Here is a 14,011-nt window from a genome sequence, read left to right as displayed (position 1 = left end):
CTGGCTGGCATTCAGGGGCAGAGTTCAGTTACCTCAGCATTATAACTGAGTCACAGTTAAGAACAATGTTTATCTCACATATGTTTTGAAGTGAAAAGTAAAAGCTAAAGAGAATAATGATCATCCTTCTTGCTCTATTTTATTCTTCTAATGACCCCCTGGTATTTTTAACTACTATTTAATGGATAGATTAATGAAAAAAATGATGATTATCTTGAAATGTATATTTGTAAGGGAAAACTATAGTTTTTATCTCAGGAAGTAAAGGTTTTGAACAAGCTCTATATTTCAAAATACAACAATATAAAATATTATACATTTATTATTTTCTCATTTTTTATTCACTTGTAACTACTGCATTCATTTGGTATTCATTCAAAAAATGTCTATCAATCATCTATTATATATCTATCTACCCATCCATTTATTTATCTTTTGCAGCCTTCTAGGCAGGGTGGGATTACATGAAGAGACTTAATTCATATTCCCTAACAGGAAGGAACTTCATAATAGGTAGGTAAATGATACATATAAAATTGGAAAGAATACAGGCCAAGTCATAATACGAAATGTGTATTATATCAGTATATGGCTGCATCCCTTGTTAGTATGAAATTCATAAAGTGTCATGAGTTCTTAGGAAGGAGAGATCATTGTGGCCTGTCAAGAATAAAAAGCCTAATTTATGTGCAGAATTTAAACTTTTGCCTGAATTTTTCTCATTATGTAGAAAAATATTCCGATTTCTCTGTGCTAAACAAACTCTATAATAGGAGTATAAAAAAAGTAGTTGATTTGTGGGGTGATGAGATTCTAGATAATAAAATATTTATTCTAGTCCTGACTTCATAATGTTGCTTGTGTAGTCGTGTTTATAGATGAACTGTGTATTTTGGCTTCATATTAGCAAAGAGAAGTAAACTCTGCTATGTCCTTGTGTAAAACCAAGTAACTAATTCATCTATATGTTCCTTCAGGAAATGTTTGTTCTTTATGCATTTAATCATGTACATGTTTATTCATACCTCTGTCTTAGTCATTCAGGCTGCTCTAACAAGTCACCATAGACTGGGTGGCTTCTGTGACAGCTTACTTCTCACAGTTCTGGAGGCTGGAAGTCCAGCTTCATGGCACTAGCATAGTCAAGTTTTTGTGAGTCCTTTTCTGGGTTGCAGACAGCTGACCTCTTGTTTATCCTCACAAGGCAGAAAGAGAACGAAGTGGCCTCTTCTTCTAAGGGCGCTCATCCCATTTATGAGGGCTCCACCCTCATGATCTAATTCACCTCCCAAAGGCCTCACCTCCAAGTACCATCACATTGGGATTAAGGTTTGGAGGGGACACACACATTTAGTCCATAACACTTCCCATCTATTGGACTGATCCAGACACTGATGGTATAACGTCCGGGTGGACAGGCACTTGTGTTCAGAATGCTAGCATTCTAGAAAACTATCCCTTTCTGGACTGTGGACTCATCTATACATGCGGGTGTACATACTCCATGTCAATAGTCATATATGTGTATGAAATTCTGCATATTTAGTGATCACCTAGCTTCATACAAGGTATAGGGATTTTCTGTTAGGTGATGTTTGAAATTCATCCTCACCTGCTGGATAAGAAACACCCACAGCAAAAGTTTACTCAGCCAAAGCAAAATAACCATGTAAGAGCTATAAGATCTCCTTTTTCTCGATATCAGTAATGTTTCCCTAAAGCATCGTCTTCAAATAACACAGGTCGTGCCTTAAAGTGATGCACCCACCAATGGAAAACCCTACTTCATGGATAGAGGGAGTTATGTAGTAAAGCATTGTTCTGTAGTCACGTTTCATACTCTCTAGAATGAGTATGGTTTTCAGTGAGAATTCGCCTAGTTCTGAGGCCTCTTAGACACTTAACTCATGCCATGCTATGATCCTGTACACAGAAAGCTTAAATCAATACATTGCATCTGAGGGGGGGGGGGGGAATCCCTTTAAATACATTATGTACATGAAGAATTCCTGAAAATGACCAGCTACTAAGTGGTTTGAAAGAGTTCATCTCACTCCCTACAGGCCTAGTTAATCGAGACTCTACCTGTCTCTATACTGAAAGATGGACCTGGTTTTCTAATATGGTCTACTTCTGTGGGAAGGCTGTGGTGACAGAAAATACTCATTTCCTTTGAATGAGTTTATCACTTAATCTGTGAATGCAAACCATGTTAAAGGCTGATTAAAAAAAGTAAACTTGAAAGCCATCATTAACCTCTCAAACCAGCTGAAGGTACTCAAAAGACAATCAGGGTAAAATTCCATTATACAGACTTCATGTGGGTTTTTTAAAAAAAGCAAAAAAAACAAACAAACCAAAAATCCAGCCTTTCCAAGTAAAATGATGAATGCTGTTCTGATTCTAATTGACAAGTGTTATATATGAAAGAGTTCTTGCTTTAGTTCTTATCAAAACTGTGGGGCTTTCCAATGATAGGACAATATTGTGTGGGTGGAAACATCTCAGAAGAATAGAAAACTTATCAGTATTTACTTACGTTCTATTACATTCAGAGCCATAAAAGCAACTACTCTCATAAATTTATAGCCAGTCAAGGATATTGCCTCTTCCCCAAAGAGGAGAGATATTAAAGGAGTGGAGTGAATGAGCTCAAATCATGAAGTGGTTTCAATATTGGACCTGTTTTCCTCCTTCATATTTCAACTTGTAGCCAGGATGTTATGAAGCATCACTGGCTAGTGAACATCGGGGGTTTAGAAGTGAAACACAATCTTAAACATTTTTTTTCTTACAAGTTTTATTTCATTTTCCTTCTACAGTTAGCACTTAATCATAATATCCACCCTTTAATGAATTCTAACTGTAGGCTAATGATCACCATACTTTCTTGAATAGATGTTCTTATAATTTCATGTTTGCGGGTAAAGAAACCACAGGCTCACGGAGATAAGGAACCTTTTCCCAAATCACATAGCAGAGACAAAACTTAAGCCCAGATCTTTCTGATTCTGAAGCCGATTTCTGTATTAGATTCCTGTTTCTGCTGTAACAAATAAACACAAACGGAGTGGCTTGAAATAACACAGACTTGTTATTTTATAGCTCTGGCGGTCAGAAGACCCAAAATGGTCTCACTGGGCTAGATTCAAAGCGTCAGCAGAGCTGCATTCCTCTGGAGACCCTTTTCCAGCTTCTAAAGTCTTCCTCCATTTCTTGATTTATGGCCCCTTCTTCCATCTTTCATCTTCAAAGCCAACAATCCCATCACTCTGACCTCCGTTTTTGTCATGATCTCTCCTTTTCTGACTCTTCTGACTTCCTGTTCCACCTTTTAAGGTTCCTTTTGATTACACTGGGCCCACCCAGATTTTCCAGGATAATCTCCTAATTGTAAGATCCTTAAATTCATATCTGTAGTCACTGTTGCCATTAAAGGTAGCATATTCACAGCTTCCAAGGCTTAGGGAAGGTCATTATACTCTTTGAAAGGTCATTATACTTCCTACCACTAGTGCTGAAGAAGGTATAGGTAAACATAGTGCAGTTGTGTATTTCTAAATTGATATTTTGATACTATAATTTAGTAGACAAAATTATATAAAAGATTAATGATCACTAAAATGATTATAATAGTATAATATAATAGAAGTGGCTTTGAAACCAGAAAATTCTACTCCATTATTTACTAACCTCAGACAAATCTCTTAGTGCCATTTATTTAGTGTTGATATGGTGGTAAATTATACCAAATTTAATTTAGAACAAATGGAAACATATTTAAACATGTCTGTTAGGTATTCAACAAATGCTTTTTCCTTGTCCCTCATTTTTGAGAAAATAGCAGGGCAGATAAAATAGTACATGTTGCATTCAAAATGTCACAAACACGTCTGATAATAAACTTGCAAAACCTGTTTATTTTCTAAATATATTAAACATTCCATAGACCTTATTTTTATTTAACAAATGATATCCTGCTGCTCAATAGTCTCTTTCTTTTTTTCCCCTCTGCTATTTAATACCTACTTTGCTTGTTTTTTCCTACAGTGTTAAATTTGAGCATTTGAATTAATTCATTAGCCTGATGATGGCTTTTTCTCATTCCATGTCAAGTACTTAGATTTTTTAAGATGCAGTTTTCTTTATTGTTTATTGTTCTTATGAGTGTACAAGTAGTTTTCTGCAAGGTGGATCCTGTGTCAGTCTTTTAAAAAATCATTTTTGCACATAATTCACAATCTCATGTTACAGGATATTTATAATAAAAAGTACCAACTCTGCCCCATCAATTCCTCACTCATCGGGGCAGCTCCTAATTGTTGGTTTTTAATTCATTTCCTATGGAATGCTCCTCTGTAATTCTTGATCACATCCTTATCAATGTTAAAACAATATCACTGATGCCTGCTGTGAAAGTTGAGGGTCTGTTCCACTTAACTTGTCCCATCTTTCCCTGCCCCTCCTGTCAGTTTTTTTGACATTGATGTTTTTAGTTTTGTTTGTCTATTGATTAGTTTCATAACTAAAAATAGTGTAGTTAAAAGTTCATGTCTCTTTTTCAAAAGTCTTTACTCTTTACTTTCTAAGACAAGTAATTAATACTCCTACTCATTTCCTCAACATTTTCTTCCTTCTGTGGCTTTTGGTCTGCTAAACTTTTACTTTTGCATTGTCAAGCTTGCTGATATTTACATTCTTTCTATAACCACCACCAAGTCTTCCCTTTTTTAATATATTAACTTTCTGAAAATTGGAAATGTGCAAACAATATCGGCACTCCACCAATATTGTCTAATGCTGAACTATGCAGTGTGCTATATTCTTGAACATAGGTCTACCCTACAAAATCTATCACATGCTTGGGATATGGGGGAAGTTAACCATGTTCTAATGAATTCTCTTTGTTTTTGTTTGTTTTTTTACTTAATTGCTTGAAATGATTTCAGATTTACATTGGCTTTATTTTATATCTGGGTCTTGGCATTTTCGTACAGGTTTGATTTTATTCTGAAATTTCCAATTGTGTGTCTTTTTGCTTCTCACTTAGCTGTTACCTTACCCTCATTTATTCTCCCTCAGTCTTATGGTATCTCAGATTCTACCCCTCCACCCCCCCAGCCCCCCACTCCCCCCCCCGTAGCTTCCATTGTGGAGCTCTACATATTTTTGAAAATCTCACAATGCATGGTATCCCAAAATTTCAAAAGGATGTGTGTGGGGGCTGCTTTTCACTCATTGTCTTGGGATTCCCCAAGGACCTGTTCAATTTTGAAACATACCCTGCTTTAGTTTGGGGAAATTTTCTAGTTTTTTCTTTAGTGATATCTTCTTTCCCATTTTTTTTTTTTGTTTGTTTTTATTTTCTAATTCTGATTTTGATTAGTTGTACCTCCTGGATTAGTTTTCTTTGTCTCTTGTCTTTTATTTCATATTTTTAATAATTTTCTACTTTTGCTCTACATGAGAAATCTTTTCATTGCTTGCTTCGTAGGCTTTTGGTGCAGTTAATGTTTTGGTTATTATATATTTAATCTCTAAGATCTCTTTCTAGTTCTATAATTATTTCTATTCTTACTTATTTTAATTTTTTAATAAACTATGAAATATACCATATATGCATAAAAACAAATAAAATATTGTCTTTAAGATTGTCTTGGCTATTCTTACTCTTTTGAACATCGTGTAGACATTTAGCATGAACTTATTAATATGTACTAAAAATGATGCTTGGGTTTTCATTGGAAATGCTATAACTTTATTGATTAATTTGCCAAGTGTAAAAAAACCCTTGATTTATGGAATCATGTAATTCATGAATATAATATATCCCTCTATTGAGATCTTCAACTTTGGGGCTTACTGGGTGGTGCTGTGTGTGTGTGTGTGTGTGTGTGTATAAAATTAAATGAGTAGATTATAATTTTATAGAAAACCATTGTGTTAAGGAAACAAAACCTCTGTATTCTTTACTCGGAGGTAAAGGAAAAGCTGTATTAGTCAGCTATTGCTATGGTAATGGTATATAACAACAACAAAAAACAACACATAAAATACTCCTTGGCTTACTGATGTTTCATATATTTTTATACTTCCATATGGCTGATGTAGGCCAAGCTCTGCTGTATTAGGAACATACTGCAGGTTTCTGATTGGGTTTTAGGTCTGAGGTCCAGGCTGAAGGAGCAGTAGCTAGTGTGCCTCTTCTTTTTGTGGTAGATCATAGGTTCATGAGACAGCAAGCCAAGCCATACAAACAATTAAAGTTTCTATTACATCATGTCCACTAACATTCTGCTAGTCAAAGCAATTTCATGGCCAAACGCAACATCAGTGGGGTAGGGAACTGTATTCCACCCACAGTGGGAGGCATGGTAAAATTACATAGCACAGGGTGTGGATGCATAATCCCAAAACAAGACACTGAATAATTGGGGCAATAATCCAATTTATATCAGAAGGAAAGTATATGAATATACGTCTGAGTAGTCTTGATGTACATGAATTTTTGTGTGTTTGCTTTGCCATTATCAGAAACTCCCTCGAGTGATTTTTTTTAAAGTTTCGCTTATAAGATTTAAAAAGTTACTCATTTACTCATCAATGTCATATAATTAGTTATTTTACTGTCACAGTGGTGCAAATCAGAGCTGAAAAGGCCTCAGTCACGTATATATAAGATCTGTGTTTCAAAATATTAAATGAATGTTCTTCCAGCACTATCTTCTCCATATGCATCAGACATTTCATTATTTCTTGATTTACCTCTATCTTGCTGCCCCTTAATTTCCCATCATCAGATCACTCTGGGTTATCCTCAGGTTTTTCTTCTTTTTTATCCCTATATCCAATAGGTGAACAGATACCGTTCGTTCCAACTCAAAGTGCCCTTCAAATCCCCTCGTACTATTTTCATTCCATTAGAAGTTTTCATCTTTAAGCAAGAGTTTTACCTCACAGACATTTGGAGCCAGTAATATGTTTCAAAAACCAAATCTGATAGTGTCCCATGTTTGCAGGCCTCCACTGCTAGGGTCCTGGTTCCCCAGGGACTACATGAGGAAATCCACAGGTCTATAGGATGGTATCTAAAGCCCTTTACAGGTTGGTCTCAGTGTTTTCTCTCCTGGGGGTCATCCAGTTTCCACCCCCTCGCCCGCATGCACAACTCAAACCGTGGAATGCTGATTTCAAAACATTTTGTTCTTCTAGATGATTCTCTCACTACTTTGGCCGTCATCCACTGTCTTCTCCACTCAGTAACCTTCCAGAGCCAGCTCAGATGTCATCTGTGCTCTCAGGCTTTGCCTGACTTACATACTCAGTGGTCTTCTCCTGGGGTTCTCAAAGAATTCTCCCCAAATAAACCTTAAAGAGTTTCATTCTTGGATTCTTTACTTCTGTTTCTAAAATTATTTAAAAAGCATTTATAAAAAACAAATGCCATGTATAGTGTAAAGAAGAAAATAAAGTCGGTGGTAATCACTGTTCTTCTCAGCTTAAGAGAATGCAGTGAACATTTTGGTACTGTGTTTTCTAAAGGTCGGTTTATTTCATTTAACGATAAGGTGTAGGCAGTTTTTCAACTCCATTCCTTTGTAAAAATGAATTTAGCTATTTCTGTCTTACCCTACATTGTTCATTCCTTCAAGGAGCATCTGTTCTCATTTTATACCCTATTTCCACTGAACAGTGTAATGTCTGGCAAATAGGTAATATTTAATTAATAGTTTTGTGAATGTTAAATGAAATGAGAATACATTTCTAAGTCCAAATAATTCAATGAACCAAAAAGGTGTGCTGATAGTCAATGATACATTCCAAACGTGGTAGTATTTTACTAATGTTAGGGCATTTTGTTATGTTAAATATCAATTTTTGGAATGCTGGCACTGTGGCAGGGCAGCAATGATACTGTAATTCTCTCTTAATCCTATTTCCCACTCTTTTGTCCTTTGGGAATTATTTGCCATAAGGAATCTAATCACAGACGGCTTTCTATATCGATGAAATAATGCTCCAGTCTAGTCTTTTTTTTAAATTTCTACTTTTAAAGACGTGTAACACCCTTGTCTGATCTCCTTATGGTTCTTGTCACAACAGCATGGCTTTTAATCACTCATACATTCGGTGAGTTACTGCACTGCGGGAACCTTAATAATGTTCTAGTTTGTTTGGATGATCTTCTTGATAAAGTCCTGACAGTCTTTCAGTGTAACGGGAAGACAATCAAAATAAAAAATGCTTGAAGAGTTCAGGTAGTAGAACATGCTATTACTTCCACATGGTGCAAGGATATTGAAATATTGACTTTCATGCTTTTGATAGAGTTTGTGATGAAATCCAAGAAAAATTGAAAATTTGAATTATTTCACTGACAGTAGGGCCTATATATCATGAACAGAAAGCAGGCATATGTAACCAACTCTTGTATTATAATCTCAAGAGTGTCAGATTGTCCTTTTATATGAGTTTCTGTAGTATGTTTAAGCAATTAATTTGTTCTATAGTGCCTGTATATTTGCAATTACCACTTGGAATTTTACAAAAATATAAAATGTCATCTCCTGTGCACACTGTTTGAATAGCTAATAATAATGACTTATAGTGATAGAGTGTTTCAGATTTTTCAAGGTGCTTTCCATTAAATGATATCATTGGACTCACTAGCCCTCTTAAGTAAGCAGTAGGATTGTTATAATTCTCCACCTGTCCCATTTTTTCTGCCTCTTTCCCTCTTATTGTTTCCCGATTTCTCCCTCTTTCTTTGCAAGAAGGCAATTAGGTATATGGAAAGAGCACAGAATATGAATTTAGGTATTTAATTCAATCTTTGCCCCATTGAATTACTTTGACATTGAGCAGATCGCTTTCATTTCTCTGAACCTTGGTTTTCTAATTGGCAAATTAAGAATAATTCTGAGATACACTTCTTAAGTTGTGAGGATTAAGTCAGGTCAAATATGGGAAAAATGAAAACAAAACAAAGCAAAACAAATGTAATATCCATGTTAGATTCTTTTAAGGGAAGCTTGGAATAAGGGAAAGCGAACAGATTTTGGCCTCACCGCTTCTCAGTTGGGCACTTGGTCAAGTTGTCTAGCCTTTCTGGACTTCATTTTCCCCATGTGTAATGGCCTAATAATCCCTGTATTGTGAGTGGTTGAATAGAAAAAAATAAGGTAACTCATATGCTGAGCCTAACCCAGTTCCTGAAACATAGTAGTGTATACTTTATTAATAAAGTATGTTTTTCCTTCTTGCGTCCTCCGTCCTGCTATCCCTCTTTCCTGCCTCTTTTCTTCCTACCTTTTTCTTCTTCCTCCACCTCAATCTTGTATAGCGGAGAAGATGAAGCATGTGACTGCAAAATATTGAGATTTAATAATTAAAAAATTTTAGCCTCAAGACTCTTTATTTTTTCAAACAAAATTGTCATCTCCAGTTGAGGCAGGAGATGGGGATCCAAACTCCTGCCCCCTCTTTTGAGTGAAGACCACTTACTGTCATGCTTTAGTGCCTCCCCTGAACCATGAAAACTTTGTGCCATAGAATTTGAAAACCACTGACGTAGCCCATCCCTCTCGTTTTACAGATGAGGGAACTGAATTTGAGAGAAGTTGAGTGACTGGCCTAAACTTGCAAAGCTGGTAAGTGGTGAGCTAAGGCTGGAACTCACTTTGTTTGTTTGTTTGTTCCTTCGTTTGCTTGTTTTTGCCTTTGCCTCTTGTTCCCTTTACTAAGTGAAAGCACAGAGTGCAAATATCCTCTCTTGAAGGATATTACAGTCTATTTGTGGAGATAGAATTGAAATATAAAAGATGAGCAAGTGTAAGGTGGCATGACAGAGCTCTGAAATGGCTAGGGTAGGTAAATATGTCACGAGGAGAGAAGCAGGGCTGATCTTTGTCATTTAGGGATGGACACTAAATTCCATGAGGGCAGGGACTTGTTTGCTCATTGTTATTGTATCACCAGTACATGCGGAAATACCTAGCTTCCAGTGGGTTATTACTCATCTGTTTGAATAATATGAATGAATGAATGAATGAATGAATGGATGAATGAATGGCTTAAGTATATAACTGAATCAAATTTATAAAAAGAGCAAGGATTTAGATAATCTAGATCAGATGTTTAAAGGGTAGGTTGGTCTTCATTATGGGGTGATGACATAAGTTTAGTGGATCATGATTGACATATAAAAAGTTACAAACTGTCATTATGTCATGTGTTAATGAACAAATTTCAACTGAGCAAATCTGAAGATGTAACTGGCTTTGTCAAGCCAATCTAACAACTAGAAGGGCTCTTCTAGGGGATGGAAGGTTTTTATGGGAAGAAGGGAGGTATTAACAACAACAAAAAAAAGGATTATTTGGGGGCTGAGACATCTTTTTTGCGGGAGACCTGGGAGGGTTTTTATCATGCAGATTGCCTCTGTTTTTCTATGGGGGATGGAAAGGGCCCATGTGACAGATTACCTTATTGGTGCAAAATTCCAGGCTGGTTGATTAAGGTTATGTTTCTGGGATAGGTCGAAACTGCAATTAGATTAGGTATTAAATCTAGGTTTGGTATCATGGACTCTGTGCACAAGTGACGCCATTCTGGGCCTATGGGTTTTCTCTTTAACACATGAAAATTGTTTCGATTTATATGTGATGCTGACATAAGACATGTATAATTAGCCTTATGTGTATACTTAGTCACAATTTAAAACTACGTATGTCTCACTGCAAGTGATGGTTTTGAGACAAAGGGAATACCAAAGTTTGAGGCAGGCATGCGAATGCTTTGAGGAAGAAGAGTGACTTTAACAGTTTTGTTAAATGGAAGTAAAAAGAATAGAGCAATCAAGATAGTTTTTCCAAAGGAAGAGGATTCCATATGGTTCTTCAGCTATTGGAAGATCACCGGGAATCTTCTTCGCCCTCAGCTGTCTCCACCCTCCACAGTGAAAGGATTTAACCAAACTACACTTTAGAAAGATCGATCTGTCAGGAATGGATATATAGGATTGGAACTGGGAGCCCAGATAGAGGACCATGCAAAAGACGCAGCACAGGGGAAGGAAGTGGTGGCCTTCACAGGTGACAAATGGTAGCGAAAAAGTTTCTTGGCATGACTGGGGCAGAATGGGGTTAAAAAAAAAGTGAGTGGGTGATGAAATGGAGCCCAGATAGGGAACAATTTTAGGACAATAGAGTTAGGAAAAGGCTTTTGATAAGATAGGGAGGAGGTACGAATCTTTGTAGTCAACTAGGGAGAGTCAAAAGAGAAGGCCCCTAGACATAGGTTAGAAATGAATCTAAAGAAGACACCAAAATTCTAAAGAGATTACCTTGGAAGGGTAAATTTGTCTAGTACACTAATGCCACCAGAGTAATTATATAACTGAGCATTCTCCATGTGTAAGTTAGACAGAAAGAAGATGAATATTTTCTGGAAATTTTGGATTTGTCCAAAATCCAAATGTCCTTAAAACTACTTAAAATGAACTCGATAATGATGAAACAAGTTCAGAAAGCTAGAAATATAATTAAAAAGGGCTGAACTATGTTCACATAAGTTGAGCGTTTCTTTTTGGTTTGGGTTTATCTGCCATTCAGAGGTCAATAATTATACATAATTATAATTTAAATGAAAAGGCCATTGCCTTTGTTGTTTATTAAAGGAAAGCTATGACGGGATGATAGATGTCCCATGAACATGTGTGTATGTGAGCAGGAGAAAGAGAGTATGAGATAAGCCTGTGTGTGTGTGTGTGTGTGTGTGTGTAATGCAACTGTCTCTAGGCCATAGTGAGGTACAAAGGTCCATCATTTGAGTCTCAGAACTAAATAAACATGTGAGGTTATGATTATTTTATTGATCTTTCTTATTTTATGACCCTCTAATGGCTCATGGATCAGTTATATTGATAAGCAGTGGAAACCTACAGCATCAGTGAGGTTTTTTTTTTCCCAATATTTATTCATTTATTGTTTTTATATTAAAGTGCCGAGAAGAAAATGCCCTGTTCCCAGTCTTATTTTTCATTTACAATAAACCATAACAATACAATTTTTATTACAGAGAAAGAACTAAATATATATGTTAAGTCTATATAACTGGCAATTAGTATGTGACTTTCTAATTTACTTTCAGTTTCTAATGCAAACTGTTGAACTTCCGAGTTGCAGAGTCTTACTAGCAACTTCCATATCAGGCTTATGTTGCTTCTTTACACTTGTTAAGCTGAACTTAATTGGCAAATTTAACATGGTTGTATGTTTTAGCATTTGTGAGGCCGTAACGTAATGAAGCACAATTCTGAAAATTTGCTTTTGTTTTGTTTTTGTATATACTGTAATTTATTCATGTCATATTGTATTGAGAATTCAGAAAGTGGGGATTCTTTCCTGTGAAACCTTCAGCGTCAGTGGGAACTTGTAGGCAGCTTGCTCCCCAGGGAAAGAGGGCCTGGATGGGGCTATGCATTTCAGTTGAGTCTTCCCAGATGTGCCTACTAGATAAGTCCCTTCCTGTCCTTTAGGGCTAGGTAAAGTGGGTAGTGTTAAGCCAGAGGACAGCTGCATTTCACAGAACAAAATATCAGGAGTGAGGATTAAGTGCCACACCCCAAAGTATTAGCATTTCTAATATTCATAAATCGATTTAGTTTGAAAACCCAAGCATAAAAGTTGTATTTAATGCGGTGGTTGGTCGTTTGGCATACTTATGTATTGCAAAATAAAATTAAACTTAGTATTTAGCTTTAGATTTAATTAGACAGTTTTACTGCTGGCACCTTTACTGGAGTTGATAAGGAGACGTAGAAGCATTTGCCGGTTTAGCTTCAAGTATCTTAAATAGTTTGGTTTATTTTTTATATTATCTTAAAATTACAAAAAAAGAAACCATTTGACTTGAGGCATGCATGAGTTTTCTGAGGCCGAACTCTACCATTAAACTTCGAAAGGATTCTTAGGCTAATTTTTTGAACCACGGGCTTTTAGTGCTAAAATATTTATTAAAGTCACACTAGGGAGAAAGAAATACTGTTGTCTATTGGGTCCTGTGTATTTAGAATCAAATCCTTCAAGTCTCTTTATATGTATGGAAGTTGAAGAACGGTTCTTTTCTAGGTGATCAAATTTGGAAACACAAGTACAGGGAGTAGAAAGGCAGTGGATATCCCAGCAGGAGAGAAACACCTATTTTCCGAGTATGTAAATATTCTAAGTAGAATCCACATCCAAGTGAAATGAAACCAAAATCCAGAGTTCATTATTCCCCTAGACATTGCATTTCTTTGTATTGCCCTTTGCACCATTCTAAAAATTATTAAAACAAGTTATCAGGATTCATGAGCTTATATATATATATATTTTGAAATTCAGATGATTCTGGGGACAGAAGGATGAAAACCTTTTCAGGGGAATTGAAGATATGAGAGATTTACTAATACTTCCACAGGCCTTGTAAAGTCCTTAAACTTGTCATTCTATGGATTCCAAAATCCAGGTCTTGTACAGTGGATTTTTTTTTTAACAAGTATTTTTCTTACAGTGAAGACAGTAAAATTTCTAGCAAAGTAAAAGCTACACGTTGATTTGAGAGCACAAGTGCTGTGAGTCCTGACTAAAAATTAATGAACGCAGCTTGTTAGACTCTGGGGTCCCCAGTTGTGCTGTAGTGGCCTGAGAATGCATTTGTGTGAGATAAATTCAGGTTAAATCTTGGTCTTCTCAGTAGTGTGTGTCTCTGCTCAAATTACTGTACCTTTCCAAGTCTCAGTTTTCTCATTTATAAAACCGGGGATAGTCACACATCAGCATAGAAGATCTGGTTAGGATTAAATGAGAAAAGGGCCTTGCCAAATGCCAGGTACACAATTGGCATTTAGAACCTGCTAAGTAAGCACAGTGCTTTCCTTCTTTCAAATGTAACTCTCTAAATCATCCCTGAGATGGTTGTTACACTTACAGTGGGGATTGCATCGTAAGGTATATAAACGTAGAATCAC

General features: G+C 36.2%; 1 protein-coding gene across 4 annotated transcripts in view; it reads left to right on the top strand.

Annotated features, from left to right (window-relative positions):
• HNF4G (hepatocyte nuclear factor 4 gamma) overlaps positions 1 to 14,011 on the top strand; it is a 94,968-nt gene that overhangs the window by 28,056 nt on the left and 52,901 nt on the right. For 3 of the 4 annotated variants that reach the window (XM_074318748.1, XM_074318747.1, XM_074318746.1), the window contains exon 2: positions 9,596 to 9,650. The exons of the other annotated variant lie outside the window; for it this stretch is intronic. The gene's annotated coding sequence lies outside the window, so the exon portion shown is untranslated. The remainder of the gene's footprint in view (positions 1 to 9,595; positions 9,651 to 14,011) is intronic. 4 annotated transcript variants of the gene reach the window in all.

This window comes from Rhinolophus sinicus, linkage group LG14, assembly GCF_036562045.2.
Source record: "Rhinolophus sinicus isolate RSC01 linkage group LG14, ASM3656204v1, whole genome shotgun sequence".
NCBI classification, from domain to species: Eukaryota; Metazoa; Chordata; class Mammalia; order Chiroptera; family Rhinolophidae; genus Rhinolophus; species Rhinolophus sinicus.
The sequence above is the reverse complement of the archived record's forward strand: the minus strand, read 5'-3'. Positions and strand labels throughout refer to the sequence as shown.